Below are 23727 nucleotides of genomic sequence, written 5' to 3'. Positions count from 1 at the left end.
TTAGCCTAAGACAGCCTAGTATAAATGCCATGATAAAGAATCTAGAGAATTGGTGTGTAGTTTAAAATGAACGAGGGTAATATAGCACAAATTATATATATATATATATATATATATATATATATTCATTCCTACTCACTTTCCAAATTGCGTGTAACTTTATGAACTTAAAAAAGTTGCTCAAATATTACTATTTGAAAGTACAAATCGAATTATTTTTTGAGCAAAGGCAGTAGAGGAACTGCACCCAACTTTACCACACTATATAGCATACCAAACACAAAGCAACTGAAAACAGGGTATATACATATATACACTTACACACACACTAAACTCCATCTAAGTAAGCTTAATGGTTGAATCATAGACAGCACTAGCTTTCCAACAACCAGGAATGGCATTGTTGGTTTGGACCCAGGTATAGCCACCACTTCCACTCAATTGGAACCTCAAGTTTATAAAGCCTGCTGGTGGATTAGCCGAATCAAATACCGCCCCAAAGGCTCAACACCCCTTGTGATCCTCCTGAACAAAAAACAACATTATTAAGCCTCATCACTATTTTTTGTTCAAATTGTATCGAATTTCGACTATGTAAACAAAGCATAACCGAAAAGATTACCTGCCACAACTCGACCGCTGTGATGCCATTTTGTCCTGCTATGTATAGAATGATTATGGCCAAGTATTGTGGATATCTACTATGCTCATGGACCTTGATCATGAGATTATAACCAGGGTACTTGCAAGAGATCCTTTTGTATTCGACATCAACAACACCATAAGCAAACAACTCCAAGGCCAAGTTTGGCTTTGCCAACTTTCTGTACGCTCTTGTGCTGAGAACGAAATCTGTTCTGTATCCTTCACCATAGTCAGTCACCACTACGTCCAACCCACCATGATTGCAATATTGACGATTTATGCACCTAACCTAAAAATTGTTAGAAAAAGGAAACAAAAGTTAAAAAAATGAGATTTTGAATCCAAAGTTGAATTATATAACTACGTTAATATATAGTTATTAATTAGTAGCAATACGATTTGAACTTTTGAGTACTGAAAGCGACTTCAAGTCGGTGGGTTTATGCTCTTTTTGGGATATTATGAATTATTGTTATATAATTTTGTTGGAATTCGCTTTAAGCATATGTTTGCCTCACCATATATAATTCATAGTGAGAAATTTCTTTTATAACATACTAAACTAATTGAAGAACACCTGATAACAAGCATCACAAGCAGTTCCATTCCTGTAGAGCCTAGAAACTCTTGCAACATTGCGCCATAATTTACAGTCTTTCCATATCCTCCAAACTCACAGGCACCACCTAAACAAAATCAACATCACTTTCGCTTAATTGTATATTTGTAATATTATAAGCAACTATGAAGTAATACTTCTATTGCTGTGTAAAGCAAATGTTTTACTTTTTGTAACGTTTTAAGGAATTTGAATGATTTGGACGGTTTCTAATAGTGGGCATTAAATGAAATTTATTTTGTTGCCGTTTTGGGTTTTTGGAAAAGGAAAGAGTCAAAGAAGAAAAAGAAAGAGGCTTTTCTGGGGTACGAGGAAAAAAAAAAAGAGGGAGAAGAGAGTAGGAAATAGAATTGGTTTTTTTTTTTTTTTATACTTGTTTGAACAGTAAAAAGATTTTCAAAAAGATTTGCATTTAGAGAGTGGTAAAGCCAAGGTATACTAAAAGTTCGAGGGAAAGTTTTGGAGGTGCTATGTCCAAAAGCTTAGACTCTATTGTATCCTGGGAGACAACCGTCAGGAAATATCTACACCGGTGGGACGGAAATTGTATTAAGGAAACTGTGGTACCACACAGGCCTCGAACAAATTCATCAAAAGCAGATCGAATACTAAGGCTCACAGGTTCCAAATCTAATATTTGATTTATTTATTTTCCTTGTATTTTGTTTACATCTGTAGATCCACATGTTTATACATATATTCATATTATATTCACATTATTTTGCAACAATCTTAAGACAATTTTCCGCATGAATATATGTTTATATATGTGGATTGTTCAATCTTGTTGTTGATTAGTGACTTTCCGGTGTAAAGTTTTTTGTTAAAAAAAAAAAAAAAAGGCTTCAAACCCGAGTGGGTTGTGTGATGGACATGTTTGTGAGAAAGCTGTTTCTTATGGATTTAAAAATTCTTGGGCTATTCCTTATCATTGTTTAAAATTAAATTTCTTTTTCCAAAATTGAATTACCCATGAATTTTAAGTTTTTTGATGATTTTTGGGCATTTTTTGGTGCTGGATTAGTGAAAAAGAGGTGAAAAAATATGAACCGGGTCAGAAAACCCATTTACCGGTAAAATGGATCGAATTTGACCCGGTTGGAGGTTGAAGAAGGGTTAAAAATGGGCAAACGGGTTGGATTTTGGGTTAATGGGTCTGAAATTGGATACTGTTGGATCTGGCCCAATTCAAAGGCCCAACCCAGGTTAGAACATCTACTGTTCAACTCAAGGCCCAAGCCCAGATAAGACCCAGCCCACATGAACAGTGGCCCAATTGGTATGGGCAGGCCACAACTCCATGAGAGAGCCCCACATGGCATATGAACAGTGTCGGCCTGTGGGTGCACCACGTGTCAGCCTCTGCTGACACCACGTGTCTATGAACAGTGCACGTGAACAGTATTATGTGGGTGTATACAGCAATTTTGTGAGTGTATACAGAAACCCTAGAAAATCATATTGTTTGTGTTTTCTTATTGGAAATGGGTTGAAATTAGTTTGTTAAGATAGAATAGCAACTAATTGATTTTTGGTTTTTGTGATTTTACAGAAATGGCAAGTGGAGATGTGCCCGTTGCACAAGTGGCAAAACAGACTCCTGTGGTTCAAGCTCCTCCTACTGCAAGTCATGCAGAAAGACCTGAGAAGTTTGATGGAGCGAATTTCAAAAGGTGGGAACAGAAGATGTTGTTTTACCTGACTACATTAGGCCTTGCAAGGTTTCTGACTAAAGACGCACCACCGAGTACTGAAGAGAGTGATAAAGAAACTCTTATGGCGGTGGATATGTGGAAGAATTCTGATTATTTATGTCGAAATTATGTCCTGAATGGCCTATCGGATTCCCTTTATGGAGTATACTGTAGCTCGATATCAGCGAAAGAGCTGTGGGAAACTTTGGACTGGAAGTACAAGACCGAGAATGCTGGATCCGGAAAGTTTGTGGTAGGCAGATTTTTGGACTATATGATGGTGGATACCAAGCCACTAATGAGTCAGGTACATGAGTTGCAAGTGCTCATCCAAGAACTTCTTACTTAAGGGATGATCATTAATGAAGCCTTTCAAGTGGCTTGTATGATTGAAAAACTACCTCCAAGCTGGAGTGACTTCAAGAATTATCTGAAGCACAAAAGAAAGGAGATGGATATGGAGGCTCTTGTTAGCAAGCTTCGCATAGAATATGATAATAGGAGATCTGACAGGAGATCCATGAAGGCCGCTGTGAAGTACAATGTTGTGGAGCATAGGAGTAGCTCCAAGAGTTAAAAGAAGAAACCTGGAATGAGTTCCAAGTTGGGGCCTAAAGGAGGCATCTCCAAAAAGGCCAAGTTCCAAGGAAAATGCTTCAATTGTGACAAGATGGGTCACAGAGCGGCAGATTGTAGATTGCCGAAAAGAAAAAGGAACAAGGAGGCACAGATGATGGAGCACATCACAAGAAAGGTTGATGATATTGACCTAAGCGCTGTTATCTTTGAGGTGAACTTAGTGGGTTCTAACCCAAGAGAGTGGTGGATAGATACAGGTGCAACCCGCCATGTGTGTGTAGATAGGAGCATGTTCACCTCCTTTGAACCAAAGGCAAATGGGGAGAAGTTGTTCATGGGTAACTCTGCCACATCGGAAATCCAAGGGGAGGGCAAGATTATCCTGAAGATAACCTCTGGGAAGAATCTGACTCTAAATAGTGTATTGTATGTACCAGACATTCGAAAGAATTTAGTATCTGGATTGCTGCTAATCAAACATGGTTTTAGATTAATGTTTGAGTCAGACAAGGTTATCTTGTCCAAGTATGGGATGTTTGTGGGAAAGGGCTATGAAGTCAATGGTATGTTCAAATTGAATGTAATGACTGTAAAGCCAAAGTTTATTAATAATAAAGCTAGTACTTCTTCCATTTACTTGCTTGAGTCTTCCATTTTGTGGCATGGTAGACTAGGTCATGTTAATTTTAATTTTCTGTGGAGGTTAATTAACTTGAATCATATTCCCACGTTTGATATTGATACCAAACATAAGTGTGAAACTTGTGTAGAAGTGAAATTAATGAGGTTATCATATCAAACAATTGAAAGAAATAATGAACCTCTGGATTTAATATATAGTGATGTATGTGATTTAAAGTTTGCACCAACTAGAGGTGGTAATAAATATTTTATCACCTTTATTGATGATAGCATGAAATATTGCCATGTGTACTTGCTTAAGAGCAAGGATGAGGCTATAGAGAAATTTATTCTCTATAAAACGGAAGTTGAGAATCAACTCACCCGCAAAATTAAAGTGATCAGAAGTGATCGTGGTGGAGAGTATGTAACTCCATTTGGAGAGTATTGTGCTCAACATGGCATAATACATGAAGTTACTGCACCATATTTGCCGCAATCGAATGGTGTGGTTGAACGGAAAAATAGAACTTTGAAAGAAATGATGAATGCAATGTTGTTAAGTTCTGGAGTACCTCAGAACTTGTGGGAGGAAGCCGTTTTGTCTGCAAACGACCTTTTAAATAAGGTGCCCCGTAAAGATCAGGTGAAAACACCGTATGAACTTTGGAAAGGAAGACAACCTACCTATAAATATTTACGAGTGTGGAGGTGTCTTGCCAAAGTTGTGGTACCTACTCCTAAAAAGGTAAAGATAGGTCCTAAGACAGTAGATTGCATCTTCATAGGATATGCACAAAATAGTAATGCATATCGATTTCTCATGTATAAGTCAGATATTCCTGATATACACAAGAATACAATAATGGAATCGAGAAATACATCATTTTTCGAACATATTTTTCCGTATAAAATTGAAGCAGGACCGAGTACGTCTAAACGAACTTATGATGCTATCAGTGATGATGATCATGATAGTGATCAAGATCAGGAGACCGAAGTTGAGACTGAGGTTGAATTAAGACGAAGCAAAAGAGCAAGAACGGAAAAATCCTACGGTCCGGATTTTCTTACTTATATGCTAGAAAGTGAACCTCGAAGCTTCCAAGAAACTGTTAGTTCTCCTGAAGAAAATTTATGGAAAGAAGCCATAAAAAGTGAGCTTGATTCCATCTTGCAAAATCATACCTGGGAACTAGTAGATCTTCCTCTAGGTTGTAAACCGTTAGGTTACAAATGGATATTTAAAAGGAAGATGAAAGCAGATGGAACAATAGATAAGTACAAGGCAAGACTTGTAATTAAAGGATACAAGCAACAAGAAGGCCTTGATTATTTTGATATTTATTCTCCGGTGACAAGAATAAATTCCATAAGGATGGTACTGGCGATTGCTGCATTGCGGAATCTTGAAGTACATCAAATGGATGTGAAAACAGCCTTTCTTAATGGAGATCTCGATGAAGAGATCTACATGGAGCAGCTTGAGGGTTTCTCCACACCAGGACAAGAAAAAAAAGTCTGTAGATTGGTAAAGTCCTTGTATGGACTTAAATAAGCTCCAAAGCAATGGCATCAAAAATTTGATAGTGCCATGCTTAGTGATGGATTTAAGATAAATGAGTGTGACAAGTGTGTCAGGACCCGTCCAGAATTCCTTCCCCGGAACCCTAGACAGCCCTGATCCCAGGGAAACCCTACCGAACTCTCCAACGGAAAATCCGGCAGAGCCTCCCCTAAGGGATTTAATTACCACAACTACCTGCACTGAAAACACACTTCTAAAAACATCCCCTTATTCCTCCCACAAACTACAAACTGATTCCACAAATTCCAGCACTTCTCAAAAACAACAACAGTCCAGTGCATAAATAAAACAGAAATATCCCAATAGTATACAGAGCTTTAAGAAGTGCTAAACAACAGAAATACAACAAGGCTGAAAGAAATAATACACTGAAATGAAAGAGTACAAAGAAACTTCTCGAAGCACAACAGCAGCGGAAAACTTGGTTCGCTCCGGAAGAACGTCTACCACCACTTGCACCTAAGGGAACGGAATTTAAGAGTGTGAGATGCTAATCATCTCCGTGAGTAACCCGAACTACTGAACACCTTTTTGCGATAATAAAAATAATAGTAATAGCAATTAAGGAATAGAACAAATACCAACAATTAATAAATAATAATAGTAACTGTTGGAAAATAATAATTTCCCTCAAAACTCTCACCAAACGCTCCGTTTGAAATGTTCCCTTTTTAAAACCTTTTCGCAAAACCCAATGTTCATACCTCCCAAAAACCAAGGGATTAAACCATTTGATAAACAATAATTAAATAAATACATACCCCAAATATATAATAAAAATGTAATAAATTATAGTAAATAAATTCTGAACACATTTGGGGTTTAAACCATTATTTGCAATTTACACCGACAATTACACCTGACGCACCACATCATATACCGGTGATGCCCTCCGATACCCAGCGTCCCGAGCACCGACTGGCGGGAGGTTAAAGAGAGAAACCTGCAGCGGTCACTTCGGCGTCCCGACAGTACTGACTGCTAAAAACCATCACCCGGCCAAGGAGGGGGGCGGCTGTGGCCAATAACAACTTGCCTGCCCACGGTCCAATGGCAACTCACGGGTGAAGTAAAAACCGCACGCTAAACCATATAATAATCGTGTGCTAAACCACGTGTCCATACACCATACACCAGAACACCAATACTGTATGAGTGCGTCTAAAAATAACTATTAAGTAACCAACCGTACCGTTTTTTCCAAAAACCACCGTGGGAAGTATACCAAAATTTCACAAAACACCATCCCACATATTTTATCCAATAACCTGGTACGAAATATTGATAATCAACAAACCACAATTTTCCTCGAAATACGAAATGCAACCATAAAAATACCACGGGCATAATTTATAAAATTCAAACCAAATATTTTCATAAAATATTTAACCCAATTATGCCCGAGAAATCACATTTGAAACCACGTAAAATTAATACCGAAACATACCTTGCTCATGCATAACAAATAAATTAAATTAAACCGCATTAAAACCATAATTAAACCACACCACATGAGCATAATTTAAATACTAAATTAAATACCAATTAAATTTAATTAATTGCCCAAAATAATTTTTGAAGGTGGGTCACTCACCTGGAGAGCGCAAATAAACTAAGATCCTCCTCGGGATCAACTCCACTACTCGCGCGTGCACCTAAACTACCACAGTGCACAAACCAAACATATTAATATTTTATTCGGGTAATTCCCAAATGGATACCCGGGGAGCGAACAGCAAACGACATCTAAGGGTTACGAGTTATATACCGAATCGAAGCTCGCGTGATGAGGATCACGGATTCGGTCTTACTTTCCGGTGATCGGACCCGACGGGGTCGGAATCTCGCCGGAAAGCTTTTCGAGTTTCGGCTTCGCAATTCTCCCAAACCGTCCCGAATTGGCGGAAACGGAAGCCGGATTCGGATTCAGGAGATCGAACACTGCAGACTGGAGCTGGCCGGAATTTCGGGTACTCGTCGGAACAGTAATTTCCGGCGAGCCGCCAAGGTCACCGGCAACCGTCGCCGGCGGCGGCGCATGCGGTGGCCGTTGGTGGTGAAATTTTGGAGACTTGTAGATCTTGAGGAGAGCAACCCAACGGGACCGGCGGTGAGCAAAACGGAGGTCGGACGGCGGAGAAATCACCGTTTGAAGATTTCCGACCCCTCACCGGAAAACGCTCCGATCCCGGCGCGTCGGTGGTCCGATGGCCGTGATTTTTGGTGGGTCGGCCAGACTTGAGGAGAGGATCATGGCTAGCTGGCGCGTGTACAGTAACTCGGCCGGAACAGAGTCGATTCGCGGTGGCCGGCGGTGGAGGGGAAAACTCGCCGCCAAACTTCGGAGGTCCGATCCGGGCGCGTCCGGAGGCCGTTCACCGTGAAACTTGGAGGTTTTGCCGGAAATGAGGAGAGCAACGTTGCTGGCCGGCGCGTGCACTGTAGATCGGCCGGAACAGTGGAAAACTCTGGTGCCCGGCGGTGTCTCTCTCTCTCTCTTTCTCTCTCTTCCCCGAGACTTTTAACAAATAAAAACCCTTGTGTGACACTATTCATGCCACGTGGACCAATAAGAAGCTGACATGTGGCATTTCACTGTTCACCGATCCAAAAATATTAAAATAATACGGTATCCGGTAAACTTCAAACGTCCATAACTTTTTAACCGGATGTCCTTTTTGAGCGTGCCGCTAGTCTGTGAACTCGTATCGACGAGCACTTCATAACCATACATGAGTCAAAGCTCATTTCCCCAAAAACAAAAAGTCAACTCCGGCACCCCCTGGACAGTTTGGACCGCAACTTGTTTCGTCCATAACTTTCAAACCGTAGCTCCGTTTTCGACGTGCTACCAGTCTACGAACTCGGGGCATCGTGCACTTCGCCACGGTACCCTGATCAACTCGAAATTCCCACCGAGTCAAAAGTCAACTTTTGACCCCTTCGGTCAACGGTCAACCTCGGTCAACGTGCACGGATTCCGGTGCGATTTGGAACGGGGTGTTACAAGTACATCTATGTAAAAGATACAGGGAATGGATATGTCATTATTTGTTTGTATGTAGATGACATATTCATTGTAGGTAGTGACGACAATATGGTCCAAACTACAAAAGTGATGTTGAAATACAAATTTGATATGAAAGATATGGGGCTTGCAAATGTGATTTTAGGGATGAAAATCACGAGGACTTCGAATGGTATCATTCTTAGTCAAACACATTATGTAGATAAAATACTGCCTAATTTTAGTAAAGATGATACTAATATAGCCAGAACACCCATTGATGTGAGTTTACACTTATCTAAGAATAAAGGAGAGAGTGTAACTCAAGTGGAATATGCAAGGTGATTGGAAGTCTGATGTACTTAATGAATTGTACAAGACCAAACTTAGCCTATGCTATAAGTAGACTAAGTAGATACACGAGTAATCCAAATGATGAACATTGGAAAGGAATCATTAGAGTATTAAGATACTTATGATATACTCGTGAATATGGACTGCACTATACGAGATATCCTGCTGTATTAGAAGGATACAGTGATGCTAACTGGATATCAGATATAAAGGATTCAAAATCCACTAGTGGCTATGTATTTACATTAGCGGGTGCAACTATAACGTGGAAGTCCTCAAAACAAACAGTAATAGCTCGATCCACGATGGAATCAGAGTTCATCGCATTAGATAAATGTGGAGAAGAGATAGAATGGCTACGCCAATTCTTAGAGGACATTCCAAGGTGGCCTAAACCTGTGCCAGCTATAAGTATACATTGTGATAATCAATCTGCGATTGGCAGGACACAGAATATTATGTATAATGGAAAGTCTAGACATATTCGTCGTAGACACAATTCTATTAGACAATTAATCTCAACTGGAGTTATCTCGATAGACTATGCAAAGTCAAAGGATAACATTGCGGATCCGCTAACCAAATGGTTAAATAGAGAACTAGTTGAGAAGTCATCGAGGGGAATGGGATTGAAGCCCGTGAGTAAAGTCGATACGATGGAAACCCAACCTAGTTGACTGGAGATCCTAAGATCTAGGTTCAATGGGACAACGCAATTGTAAAGACTGGTATGAATCATTGTGGGGGTTAATCCTCTGCCCATTCCTATGATGAAACAGTGATAGATAGAGGTTAAGCATGAAGTATGCTTTTAATGATTCCTAAAAGTGTGTGTGTTTAGTAATCTTTGCATAGTAATGCTGATTACATTGGAAATAGGAATCACCTATGTGAAAGAGAAGAGTGGCCGCTTTAAAGGAGAATTGATAAGGGCACAATTCTTTAGAAACTCTCGGCAGGTGTTCAAGGCCAAAATGAACACAACAGTGAGAACTAAAGTGTACCAAGGAGGAATCTGTGTGAACTATGTTATCATTTACACAAATGACGAAATGGTTCAAAGATATCGCATCTACCATTAGTCAGTAAAGAAGATATAGTTGCACAAGGGAAGGTTCAAAGAGTAACATCTACCTATCCTATGCAGGTTCCAACTGCAAAGCTTTACCACCAGAGTCTTGCATAGTCCAAGTAGTCAAATCATTCATGTGGGGATTGTAACGTTTTAAGGAATTTGAATGATTTGGACGGTTTGTAATAGTGGGCATTAAATGAAATTTATTTTGTTGGCGTTTTGGGTTTTTGGAAAAGGGAAGAGTCAAAGAAGAGAAAGAAAGAGGCTTTTCTGGGGTACGAGGAAAAAAAAAAAAAGAGGGAGAAAAGAGTAGGAAATAGAATTGGTTTTTTATTATTTTTTTTATTCTTGTTTGAACAGTGAAAAGATTTTCAAAAAGGTTTGCATTTAGAGAGTGGTAAAGCAAAGGTATACTACAAGTTCAAGGGAAAGCTTTGGAGGTGCTACGTCCAAAAGCTTAGACTCTGTTGTATCCTGGGAGACAATCGTCGGGAAACATCTGCACCGGTGGGACGGAAATTGTTTTAAGGAAACTGTGGTACCACACAGGCCTCGGACAAATTCATCAAAAGCAGATCGAATACTAAGGCTCACAGGTTCCAAATCTAATCTTTGATTTATTTATTTTCCTTGTACTTTGTTTACATCTGTAGATCCACATGTTTATACATATATTCATATTATATTCACATTATTTTGCAACACTTTTTACCCAACTTGAAAAAGCACTTGGGTCTAAAATGTTAATTGCGCACTAAAACGAACAGAAAAAAGTATGATAAAATATTTTTTTTTACATGCTTGGAGTTCCATAGGGATCAGGGCTACCATAATAGGTTGCTCTGGAGCTTGTAAAGGTGTTCTGAGAGGTACAAAGTAAAGGAAAGAGAACCACAAGACCAAGAAAAACCATTTGTTTTTCTATTGTAAACCCCATTTTGGCAAGTATTTCCAAGAAAACAAAATGGAAGGTAGAACAAAAAAGCTGAGCTAAAAGAATAAAGGGAAATGAGGAGGTGATGAGAGCAAAGAATTCAAGCATCCATATTTATAGTTGATTTGGAGGCAGGGTAGGTGTAATTAGCCACCTTTTTATTCCGTTTTGATAGTAGGGAGTACAAAGGGGGATGCTCAAGTTTCTGGAATAGATTGATGATGTGTACACGTAGGCCTCCTTATTGTCCCTGCAGCTAACTTTGACAGAATTTCTAATAATCATTACAGTAAAGACAATTTGTTCCTTTTTTTTTTTTAAAAAAAAAGTAGAGAAATAGGTTTACTCATCCCGTTTTGTTTCCCCTTTGATGAATCTTCATCCTATCCCACTCCATTGTCATTCTTATACTTTTGGAGTATCCATTGGTCAATGTCTACTCTTTTTTAATAAAGAATGAAAAGAATTACTATAGATTGTACATAAAAAATTAAAAGAAAAAAAAAACTATGAATTATTAATTTTTCTAATTAGTTTCATGAAGATCATAAAATTTCATTTCCATTTTTTTAACCAATTTTTCCTTTTTTGAAGTGATTCTTAGGAATTTTATTTTTGATTGACATGTAAAATTTAATTTTGTTACTAAATAATTTAGAGGTATATTTAAAAGTCAATAAAAGCTTATCAGTATCTATGAAAGTTGATCAATGTTTATAAAAGTTTTTAAAAATGAAAGTACATAAAAATCTACGAGAGTTTTGTAAACTACATAAAAGTGAATAGAAATTCATAAATTTTGAAAAGTCAATCACTAAAAAAATGCAAAACAAATTAGTCAAACTCAGTAATTTTTCAATTTTTTTTTTCATTCAATGTCATTTCCAATTTAAAAACAATGATTAACTTCGCTTCACTTTTATTTGGATATATATATATATATATATATATATATATATATATTTTTTAGAATGCTTAAATTGATTGACAAAAACAAAAGTAGCTAAACAATCCAAATATGTATATGACCAAATCCATCAAATGGTTTCAAATTAACTTGATTTAAAACACCTTGTAAAATTTTGAAATGGGCCAAAACAAGACTATACAGTACTTCTAAAAGACAGAAAACCACCACCTAACTAATGAGTTATGATTTGATACACCCCCCCCCCCCCCAAAAAAAAAAAAAAAAAGCCCAATGAGTTGTGATTTTCCATACAATCTTAACTTAAAAGGCTTAGGATTGCTCATTTGTAATTCCAGGGTGGTAGGAGGATGGTGACTTGAACCTATAATTTCTAAGATATGGATGTGATTGTTAATGTTGAATAGCCTAATTAGAGCATGCTTTTTTAGCCATAGTTTTACAAATCAAATTGGATTTTTTTACCCAATGCCAAGGGACGTAACCAAGATTTCACAGTTTTTTTTTTTTTTTTTTGGGGGGGGGGGGGGTTCCATAAAATTTCAATTAAGCAAACTTCGATGGCAAGAGGAAATTTTATTAGTCAAAGTAAATAAATAAATAAAACACCTAGTTAGATGGGGAACCTTACCTCTCAATATGCATATAATAACCACACTAAATTAGTATAATAACAATAAAAAATATGAAAGTCAAAAAATATGCAATGCAAATACATAAACCATTTAGTCTCAACTTACAATTCTTGAAAAGATCAAACTTATCAATTATGAAATTTGAATCAATACCATCAGCTATCTCTCTCGCAATATAAACAATCATGAAGTTTCCCAGAAATTTATTCTTCATTTAATTGTGGAGAAATGTATTAAAACTTCATCCTTGAGAAAGCTCATTCTATTGTTGTTTTGGAAACTGGAAGTGTCAATACTAGACATATCAAGCCATCAATCAAGAAATAATGTTGTGACTTTTTTGTTTCAACCAACAATCGGCATAACTGAGCAAGAGAAGAAACATTTTGAAACTGCGGGTGATGAAGTACATCAAACTTTGTAATGATTCTATTGTCTCTCTTGTTAGAGAATCATGGCATTGTTAGCCATGATGTTGAGCTAACCCAAGACTTCGTTACTTATGCCGAGAGGTTTGCAATTCAAGCTTGTCTTTGTGTTTTAACTTGTGTTTTGTTCTAGCCAATTTTTGTGTACAATTTAGACTAGTTATGTTGGTGCTTAAAGACACCAAAATGATGTAATTAAAGTGTATTAGCTAAATTAGGGCTTAAGAAAAATCCAAGCACTTTGATGACACGGAAGCACCTCAATGACATGGATCACATCATGGACAGTTGCTTGGTGACATGGAATCTTGTCATTCGGCCAACCTTTCCTCCAGTGCATGTCAAGACATGTTGCATCATACATGAAGACTGCTTCAATTTGAAAGACTCAATAAGGCAGTAACACCTGTCAAAATTTAAGAAAGCAAGGGATGAAGTTGCGTTCACACTTGTACTTGCTTCACCTTGAAGCATTTAGAAACTATCAATGCTTAGGTTTGGCAATTGTAACACCCCATCCCGAAGTACACTGGAATTTTCTCGCATTGACCGAATGTGACCATTGTTGATCAAGTGGGTCCATTTTGACTTTTTGATTCGGATAGAAGTCTGTGTTAACCAAAGCACCATTACGAAGTACATGTCGACCTGAGTTCGTATGCTAGTAGTACATCGAAAACAGAGTTACGGTTTGAAATTTATGAGCGAAATAAGATGTGGTCAGAACTATCTGAAGGTGCCAAGTTTGACTTTTTATTTTTGTGGAATTTTGCTTTAACTCATGTATGGTTGTAAAGTACTCGTCGATACGAGTTCATAGACTAGTGGCACGCCTAATTTGGACATTTCATTAAAAAGTTATGAATCTGCAAAATTTTCTAAGATAGTATTATTTTATGTTTGATCGCTTGCCTGTATAAAATGTGTGCACAGTGCCCACCGATACTGTGCCATGTATCATTTATTTAGCCAACCCTGTGAGTGCATAATGGCACCCACAGGTGCCATTTTAATTGGCTAAAAGAGTGGTAGGGGTGAGAAGGAAGAGAGAGAAAAATGTGAGAGCGTGAGGAGAGAGAGTAAGAACCGGCCAACCACCATTATCCATTTTCTCGACATCCCCTTGCTACATGCACCTGACCACCACCACCACCCTTCCATTTCTGACTAGCCACCCAAATTTCATGGCCAACTGGCCACCCACACGCCCAAATCCTTCTTTTTCAATCGATGGTGCTAATTTCTTTTCCAGGTGATTTCTCCCAAACCGGTCACCTATTTTTGAAAATGCCTGTCTCGTTGAGTTACCAGTCCTCCGATCTATCTCCCCACCTAAAAATCATGGCCATTGGCCACCAAACACTCCGCCAACAGTGGGCTTTATCGGTGGGCACGGCAGCTCACCAGAAAACTTGATTCCGATGAGTACCTGATGAATCCACCTATCTTTTCCCCCTAATTTGACCCCCTTGAGTCCATGTTCGAGGTTCTTTCCCTCTATTCCTGACGGATCTTGAGATTTGTGGACATTAAGTCCGAGACCTTTCCGATGAGATTCCGGCTACCACGGGTCCGATCTCTAGAAGATAAGACTTGATTAGTAATCCTCACATCGTAAGCTTCATTTCGGTATATCATTTGTAAATTTTGGTTAATATTTGTGTTAGCTCCTCTTGGTAACCGTGTATAATTTATCGATTAAAATATTAATTTAATCGGTTTTATATGGCATTGATATTTTAAGAGCACGTGTGAGTCGTGGAACCGATCTCATTAAGGATCTTGATTGATACGTGTGCTCGAGGTGAGTGATCCACCTTCAATTTTATTTTCAGTGTTAAATTATATATATTTTGTGATAATTAAATATTTGGATTTGATATTTTATGTGTTGAAAAATTTATAAATTTCTAGTTTAAAATTTTGATGCCAAATTTAGGGTGAAATAAAATATATATGCATAAAAATTATATTTTGATTTTTTGAGAAATTGTGAAATTTAATTTTTTATTAAATTATTGAAGAGTAAATGTTGAAATTATGATGCATGATCAATATGTTATCATAATTTTAAGAATATATGAATTTCATGAGGTTTTAATATTATTTTTGGTATAGATTGATTTTTCGAATTTGAAGGAAAATAATTATTTAAATTTATTATGCATTGAAATAATTGTGGAATTTATTTTATGGTATTAAGGAATTGTGGGATTTAATTATATATGAATTTTATGTGGTTTTAAGGATATGTTGATTTAAATTGATTTTGAGGATTTAAGAAAAATATTATTTTAAAGTGTTATGCTTCAAAAATATTTTTATGCATTTAAATATTAAGGGTTTGGTTATCTGCCATTAGAAATCTGGTATATTTGCATTAATGAGTTTGCGAGAATGGATTTTAACGTGATGAATTCACGATGATGGTTTAAAGAAATGTGGATTATATGGATTTGAAAAGAGGTATTTAATCCAGTGGCAATGATGAGATTTCGATACTTGGAAAATATATGATTTTAGAATTTTAAGATGCACCATACAATACTGGTGTTCTATACTGTATACGTGGATATGATCAGTGAAGAAAATATCAATGTCGATGAAAATATCGAAGGTATGAATTTACAGAAATATCGATGGAAATGTCGATATCGATAACATTACGAAAACTGTATAATGCATAGAAACCCGACGACTTCTCGCCGATTTTTCCACCGGATTTTCCACCATATCCACCTGAAAAACGAAATCCCGACCGACTCCTGCGTTTCCTGGCGAAACCCATCGAATCCGAGGAAATTCCGGTGACATCCATGACAGAAACTCTTCCTCCCCCCCCTTTCGGTGTCGGAGGTAGTCGACAACCGACAGTATCGGCGACTTTTCGCCGGTGTCGGCGACATTTGCTTCACTGGATATGATTAGCGCGCAGGTTTATAAGGTTGCCCTGTGGATGCCAATGGATCCGAAGGCTAACAAGGTATAATGCATAGAGAGCATCAGCTGCCCCCCTCCATGGCTAGGATGACTGATAGCAGCGGCGTTGTGGGACACCATGCGACCGTATGCTAGTTTCTCTCTTTAACCTCCCGTCAAGTGGTGCTTGGGATGCTGGGTACCGTTAGGCATTACTGGTGTATAGTTTGGTGCATCAAGCGGTTTTCTCGACTTGATTTTCAAAACAAAATATTTTAAAATCATATTTAAATTTAAAATGTATTTAATGGTGTTTCTATCATTTATTTCAATTGATATTTTGAAAATGTATTTTACCATGATTTTATTATTTAAATTGATTTGATGATTTAAAATGAATTTTATTATAGTTTTACCGTTTATTTCAAATACATGTTTCAAGTTGATTTAAATATTTCTTTCATTAATTAATTGATTTATTCTACTTATTTTAGATTGACCGTTAAATGCATTTTGTCATGTTTTATTATTTATTACAATTTGAGGTTTTAATATGAATTTTATTGTATTTCATTATCTATTTCAAAACGAGGCTTAAAATTAATTTTAATATTTCCTTGATTATTTTAATATAAGTTTTATTGTGATTTTGTTTTATTTTACTTATGCTATTTTATTTACAATTTAATAATTGTTATTAAAATTATTTTTATTTTTCATTATAAAATTTAGATATTTAATTAATTGTATTTTATTTGCACTTTATTTAATTAATTAATTATTTCTTGATTTTTGGGGTATATAAATATTAGGTTTTGTGAAAATGTTTTAAAAATGGAACATTTTCAATTGAGTGAATTATAAGGGTTTTGAGAGAAAACATTATTTTAAACTACTTATTATTTATTTACTTATTTATTATTAATTAATTAATTTTATTTTATTGTTTTATTGTTATATTATTATTATTATTGTATGGTAAATAGGGTCACTCACTGAGATGATTAGCATCTCATATTTTTAAATTCGTTCCCTTAAACCCAGGTTAGTAGACATTGATCATCCGAATGTGAGTTTGACGTCTTTGTTCGTTGCTGAAAGTTCAAGAAACCTTCCTTTCTTTATTTATTTTTTTTATCATGTAATATATATTTTTTATTTATTTCATATTGTGATAACTCTTATTTTTAGAAATTCTATAAATGCTTTGTATAATATGTTGGATGTATTTATTTAATACTGCACTGTTCCCTGTTTATTTTGATGTGCTATGAGTTTGTGGAAATAAATTGTAATAAGGTGGGAGAAATAAGAGGATATTGTTAGAAGTATGTTTTTGTGCAGGGAATTTTGTGGTAAATTCAACCCTTAAGGGAGATACTGTTGAATTTTCCATCGAAAGGTTTGGTAGTATTTCCTTGGGATCAGAGCTTATCTAGGATTCCAATGAGGGATCTTGGATGGGTCCTGACAGCAATGGTGTGCTTTCACACCTTTTTTGTAAACTATATATATATATATATATATATATATATATATATATGTGTAACATTATAATGAATGAATTGAAGTTTGGTTTTGGCAAAATATCTTATTTTTCTTTTGAAAATAAGAGAAATAACCATATCAGCCTTGGTGAAAAATCCAGTAGCTTATTTAAAAAGCATCAAAGCCGAGCTTATCAAAACCTTTTCAAAATCAATTTCCAACAGCTTTAAGCTCTTGTTCTTTTTGATTAAACTTTACCCTAAACCTTCAAATTGGTATCAAAGCTAGGTTTCTTCAATCTTTTGCCAAAATCATCTTAGAATGCGAGGACTACATATTGAATTCAATGGCTTCGTTACATTTTATAGCACCTTCACCTCCTTTGTTTGATGGCCAAAACTACTCAATTTAGTCAATCAAAATGAAAGCTTATCTTCAAACTTTTGACCTTTGGGAGCTGGTTGAATATGATTACGAACTAGAACCTCTAAGGGTAGAAGCTTTTGTAAACCAAATTATGCTCCATAATGAAGAAAATGCAAGACCTTATAAAGCTCTCATAGCAGTCCAAGCTATTGTTACTGATGAGATCTATGACTTGCACAATAGCTAGAGAAGCTTGGGAAAGCTTTAGGAGGAGTTGCAAGGAAACACAAAAACAAAACAAATGCAGCTTCTCAACTTTACAAGGGAGTTTTAGAATCTGAAAATGCTAGTGCATGAAATTGTGAAAGAATTCTCAAACTAAATCATGAAGATTGTAAACCAAAATCTATTACAAGGTGAAGAATACCCAGATCAAAAGATTGTAGAAAAGATCCTCATATGCTTTCCAGAGAAATATGAAGCAAATATTTTATCTTTTGAAGAAACGAGAGACCTTTCACAGATCCCTCTTACTAAATTGAACAATGCCTTGAAGGCTACAAAAAAAAGGAGCCGTCTTGTACTTCAAGGTGACTCTAGTTCAAGTAAAGCAGCCATTACAGCCACCAACAAAGGTAAGTCAATCCAGCAAGCTCATCTTTTTCAAAGGCCACATAAAGGCAGGGAAATCACCAACCAAAAAGGGAACGAGAAAATTTATGGTCCTTGCACAAATGCAAGGACACAAGACCAAGCTATTTTGCTAGAGACCAAATGCCCAATGCATACTTTGCAAGCAATTTGGTGACATGGAGAAAGTTTACAAGAGAAAGAATAAAAAGAATGAGGCAAGACAAGCTCAAGAACCTAAAGAGTCAAATAAAGAGCATGAACACACCTTCGTAGCCCACTTGCAGCCTTGTAAGCATAAGCAAAGACTCGTGGATCTTGGACAGCGGTTGTACTAACCATATGTGCAACAACCATGACCTATTTATGAGGTTAGATTCAAAAATTGCAACAAAAATAAAAGTAACAAATGGACAAATGATGGAGGCACAAGGAAAAAGAGATTGGTGATAAACACACCAAAACGTGCAACATTAATCATAAACAAGCTGTATATTCCAAACTTGTCCAAGAACCTATTGAGTGTGCCCTAACTCATGAAAAAATGTTACTCTTTGAGATTCTTAGATACAAGTTGTGAAATATCTAAGAACAGAAAAATTGTATTACTTGCCCATATATAATAGTCTTGTAATTGATTTTAATCAAGAAAATCAATTAGCCTTGAGCATTAAAGTCCAAAAAGAATTAGAGCTAGGGCATTGAACCCTTGGTCACTACAACTATGCCACCATAGAAATCAAATGCAAACTCAACAAATTGTTGAGAATCTATGACAATTCTAAGAAGTATAAGTTGTGTGCCAAACATGTCAACTTGGCAAGCTTAAGAGGCAGTCATGTCCTTTAACAACTCTCAGAAAGGTAAAGGAGAAATTACAACTAGTATACTCAGAATTGTATGGACTTATAATGAGACAACTCATGTCGAGAGAAAGCATTTTATCATTTTTATTGATGACTATTCAAGAAATGTTGGATCTAATTTCTCAAAAATTAGAGGCAACAACCACGTTTCAAGAATTTAAAATGCTCATGGAGAATCAAGCTTAAACAACTATGAAGGTAGTTAGAACCGACAATGGTGGTGAGTACATTTCAAGTACTTTCCAAGACATTTGCAAGCAAAATGGCATCATATGTCAACTGACAATTCCATACACACCATAAAAAAATAGATTTAGTGAAAGAAAGAATAGAACCATCATGGAAATGTCAAGATGCTTGCTATTTTAGAAAAGCCTACTGAAGAAATTTTATGCCGAAGCTGCCAACATGAGTGTGTACCTCCTTAATAGTCTTCCAAGAAAATAATATACTTCAAAACTCTGAATAAATGATGGTATGGTTTTAAACCCTGAATTGCTTATTTAAAAGTTTCTAGAAGTATTTTTTACATACATGTTCATAACACTAAGATATCCAAGCTAGATATGAAAGCAAATATTGGCATTCCTGTTGGTCATAGCTCAGTTTCAAATGGCTATAGAACATATGATATGTCAAAGATGCAGATTGTTGTCTCGAGAGATGTTGTAATAGATGAAAATTCACAATGGGATTGGAAAGAACACAAAGTGCAAAGAAGCATTTATATTCAATCAGAAACTCCTTCCATGGATAGAAATGATCTGGATGTTGTCAAAGAAGAGGAAGATGATGATCCAACCAATTGGTGAGCTCTATGAGAGAGTAAGCACAGCAACGCATGATCTAGTAACTTATACTGTAGCAACTTTAGACAAAGGATGGTAAACTACAATGAAGGAGGAACTCTATATGATTGAAAAGAACAAAACATGGAGTTTGGTATCAAGATTGAAAGATGGGCATGTCATAGGTGTTAAATGGTATTTTAGAACTAAAATAAACCCTGATGGAACCTTTAACAAACACAAAATAGGACTGGTGGTAAAATGATATGTCCAACAATATGGAGCAGATTACATGGAGACCTTTGCACTGGTGGAAAGACAGGAAACCATTATGCTACTTCTAGCCTATGCAGCCAACAATTCTTGGAAAATATACCATTTGGATGAGAAGTCAGCCTTTCTAAATGGCATATTGGCGAACAGCCTTTCTAAATGGCATATTGGCGAAGGAAGTCTATGTAGAGAAACTTGAAGGTTTTGTCAAAGAATGAGAGGAGGAGAAAGTGTACAACCTTCGCAAAGCTTCATACGAGCTCAAACAAGCTCCAACAACCTAGTGTGCATGGATTGATGACATCCTGATTCATGAGGGACTTTTAAGAAGTGGAAACGAGCCTACCTTCTATATCAAAGCCATCTCACATAAAGACAAAATGGTAATCTTTCTTTATGTTGATGATTTACTCATATTACGTTGTAAAGCCGAAGCTATCCAATAATTCAAGAACAAGATGAACCAAACCATTTAGATGTCCGATCTTGGTTTGATGAACTCCTTCGTAGTCTTGGAGATCAAGTAAACAAGTAAAGGTATCTTTCTATTGCAAGAAAAATATACTTTGGATTTACTTGATAAATTTCAGATAGAAAATGCAAAACCTATTATGAAGTTGCAAACAGAATCCTAAGGTATGTTAAAGGTATGTCCAACTATGGAGTCTTACATAAGTATGGTAAAATTTATGAGCTTGTTGGCTATTGTGATAGTGATTGGGTAGATGGCTTTGAAGACATGAAAAGTACCTCTAGGTACTTGTTCATGTTTGATTCAAGTTCATCTTCTTGGAGCTCACACAGGCAAGGAACTATAGTACAATCACCTACTAAAGCCGAGTATATTTCCGCAACTGTAGCATCAAAACAAGCAATTTGGCAAAGAAATTGCTTAATGATTCAGGTTGCAAGCAAAACAATGCAACCAGTATACATTGTGACAACACTTCAACTATATCCATTGCCAAAAATCCGGTATAACATAAGAGAACAAAGAACATTCCTGTAAAATATCACAGCATCTAAGAGGCTGAAAGAAACAAGGAGACAAACTTAGTCTATTACCTCACACAAGATCAAATTGTAGATATGCTTACAAAGCCATTGCCAAAGGAGAGACTTCAAAAGCTTAGGAGTCTGCTATACATCATGCCTAACAGGAGGAGTGTTAGAGAATCATGGCATTGTTAGCCACATGGTGAGCCAACCTAGGACCTAGTTACTTAGGCCGAGAGGTTTACAATTCAAGCTTGTCTTTATGTTTTGTTCTAGCCAATTTTTGTATACAATTAAGGCTAGTTAAGTTGGTGCTTAAAGACACCAAAATGATTTAATTAAATTATATAAGCTAAATTAGGGATTAAGAAAAATCAAACACCTCGATGACATGGAAGCACCTCAATGACATGGATGATGACATGAACAGTTGCTTAGTGATGTGGAGACTTGTAATTTGGCCAATCGCTCCTCATATACATGTCAAGACATGTGGCATCATGCATGAGGGCTACCCCAATTTGAAGGACTCAATAAGGCAGCAACACTTGTCAAAATTTAAGAAAGCAAGCGATGAAGTTACATTCACACTTGTATTTGCTTCCTGATAAACTAATTGAAGCACACCTGATAACAAGCACACTAAACTAATTGAAGCACACTTGATAACAAGCACCACAGCCAGTTCCATTCCTGTAGAGCCTAGAAACTAAGAAAAATCAAACACCTCGATGACATGGAAGCACCTCAATGACATGGATGATGACATGAACAGTTGCTTAGTGATGTGGAGACTTGTAATTTGGCCAATCGCTCCTCATATACATGTCAAGACATGTGGCATCATGCATGAGGGCTACCCCAATTTGAAGGACTCAATAAGGCAGCAACACTTGTCAAAATTTAAGAAAGCAAGCGATGAAGTTACATTCACACTTGTATTTGCTTCCTGATAAACTAATTGAAGCACACCTGATAACAAGCACACTAAACTAATTGAAGCACACTTGATAACAAGCACCACAGCCAGTTCCATTCCTGTAGAGCCTAGAAACTCCTGCAACATTGCCATAATTGATAGTCCTTTCATATTCTCCAAACCCACAGGCACCACCTAAACAAAGTCAACATCACTTTAATTGTAAATTTGTAATATTATAAGCAACTATGAAGTAGTACTTCTATTGCTGTGTAAAGCAAATATTGTACTTTTTGCTGAAGTTGAAAAAGCACTTGGGTCTAAAATGTTAATCGTGCACTAAAATGAACAGAAAAAAGTGTGATAATTTTTTTACATACTTGGAGTTCCATAGCCATCAGGGCTACCATAATAGGTTGCTCTGGAGCTTGTAAAGGTGTTCTGAGAGGTACAAAGTAAAGGAAAGCGAACCACAAGACCAAGAAAAACCATTTGTTTTTCTATTGTAAACCCCATTTTGACAAGTATTTCCAAGAAAACAAAATGAAAGTAGACAAAGAAAGCTGAGCTAAAAGAATAGAGAAAGGGAAAAGAGGAGGTTGAGAGAGCAAAGAATTCAAGAATCCTATATTTATAGTTGATTTGGAGGCGGGGTAGGTGTTATTAGCCACCTTTTTCTTCCACTTGATAGTAGGGAGTACAAAAGGGAATGCTCAAGTTTCTGGATTAGATAGATGATGTGTACGCGTAGACCTCCTTATTGACCCTTTAAGATCATTTCATGATTTTATTTTTTCAGTTTTTTTAAAAATAAAGGGAAGGAAAATAATAATAATAATAATATTTGTTCTCTATCAACCGAGAGGAACATTTTAAAAAGTTTTTTGCTCAATGTGTTTCTATTTACATTCTCCATCTCTTTGTCCGTGCAGCTAACTTTAACGGAATTTCTAATAATCATTACATTAAAGGCAATTTGTTATTTTTTTTTCTTATTCCCTATTTTTTATGCAGCATGGATTAAAGTTAGGAAGTTTCTATCATAGGCATTTATTGGCATACTTAACCATTATATATTTTGTAGTCTTGTTCGGTGACGGTTTATAAATCAATTCTATGAAAAACTAATTACTATATTCAAAATTGACAAGGTTTTAGTGAGTTGACTCTAGGTGAAGAATTAAGCTTGACAAGTTCTTATTACTTTTGTCAATTCTACTATTCTCTTCCCATCAATCCATATTGTCCTTAAATTCATTTTCTATAAACTCCCACTGGGGTTTTTTTAATAACAGCGGCACCATTTTCTCTTACAAAATTAATCCAACCCTTGGACTATATACAAAACAGTCGCATCTAAACCTTTTTTTTCTTT

The 23727-nt window shown here is 36.3% G+C and overlaps 1 pseudogene; it reads right to left on the bottom strand.

Moving 5' to 3' along the window:
* Nucleotides 1–339: 339 nt before the first annotated feature.
* On the bottom strand, nt 340–22896 carry LOC107430394 (expansin-like B1; annotated as a pseudogene).
* Nucleotides 22897–23727: the final 831 nt, after the last annotated feature.

This window comes from Ziziphus jujuba, chromosome 6 (assembly GCF_031755915.1).
Source record: "Ziziphus jujuba cultivar Dongzao chromosome 6, ASM3175591v1".
Taxonomy (NCBI): domain Eukaryota; kingdom Viridiplantae; phylum Streptophyta; class Magnoliopsida; order Rosales; family Rhamnaceae; genus Ziziphus; species Ziziphus jujuba.
This window is presented reverse-complemented; position numbering and strand designations above follow the sequence as displayed.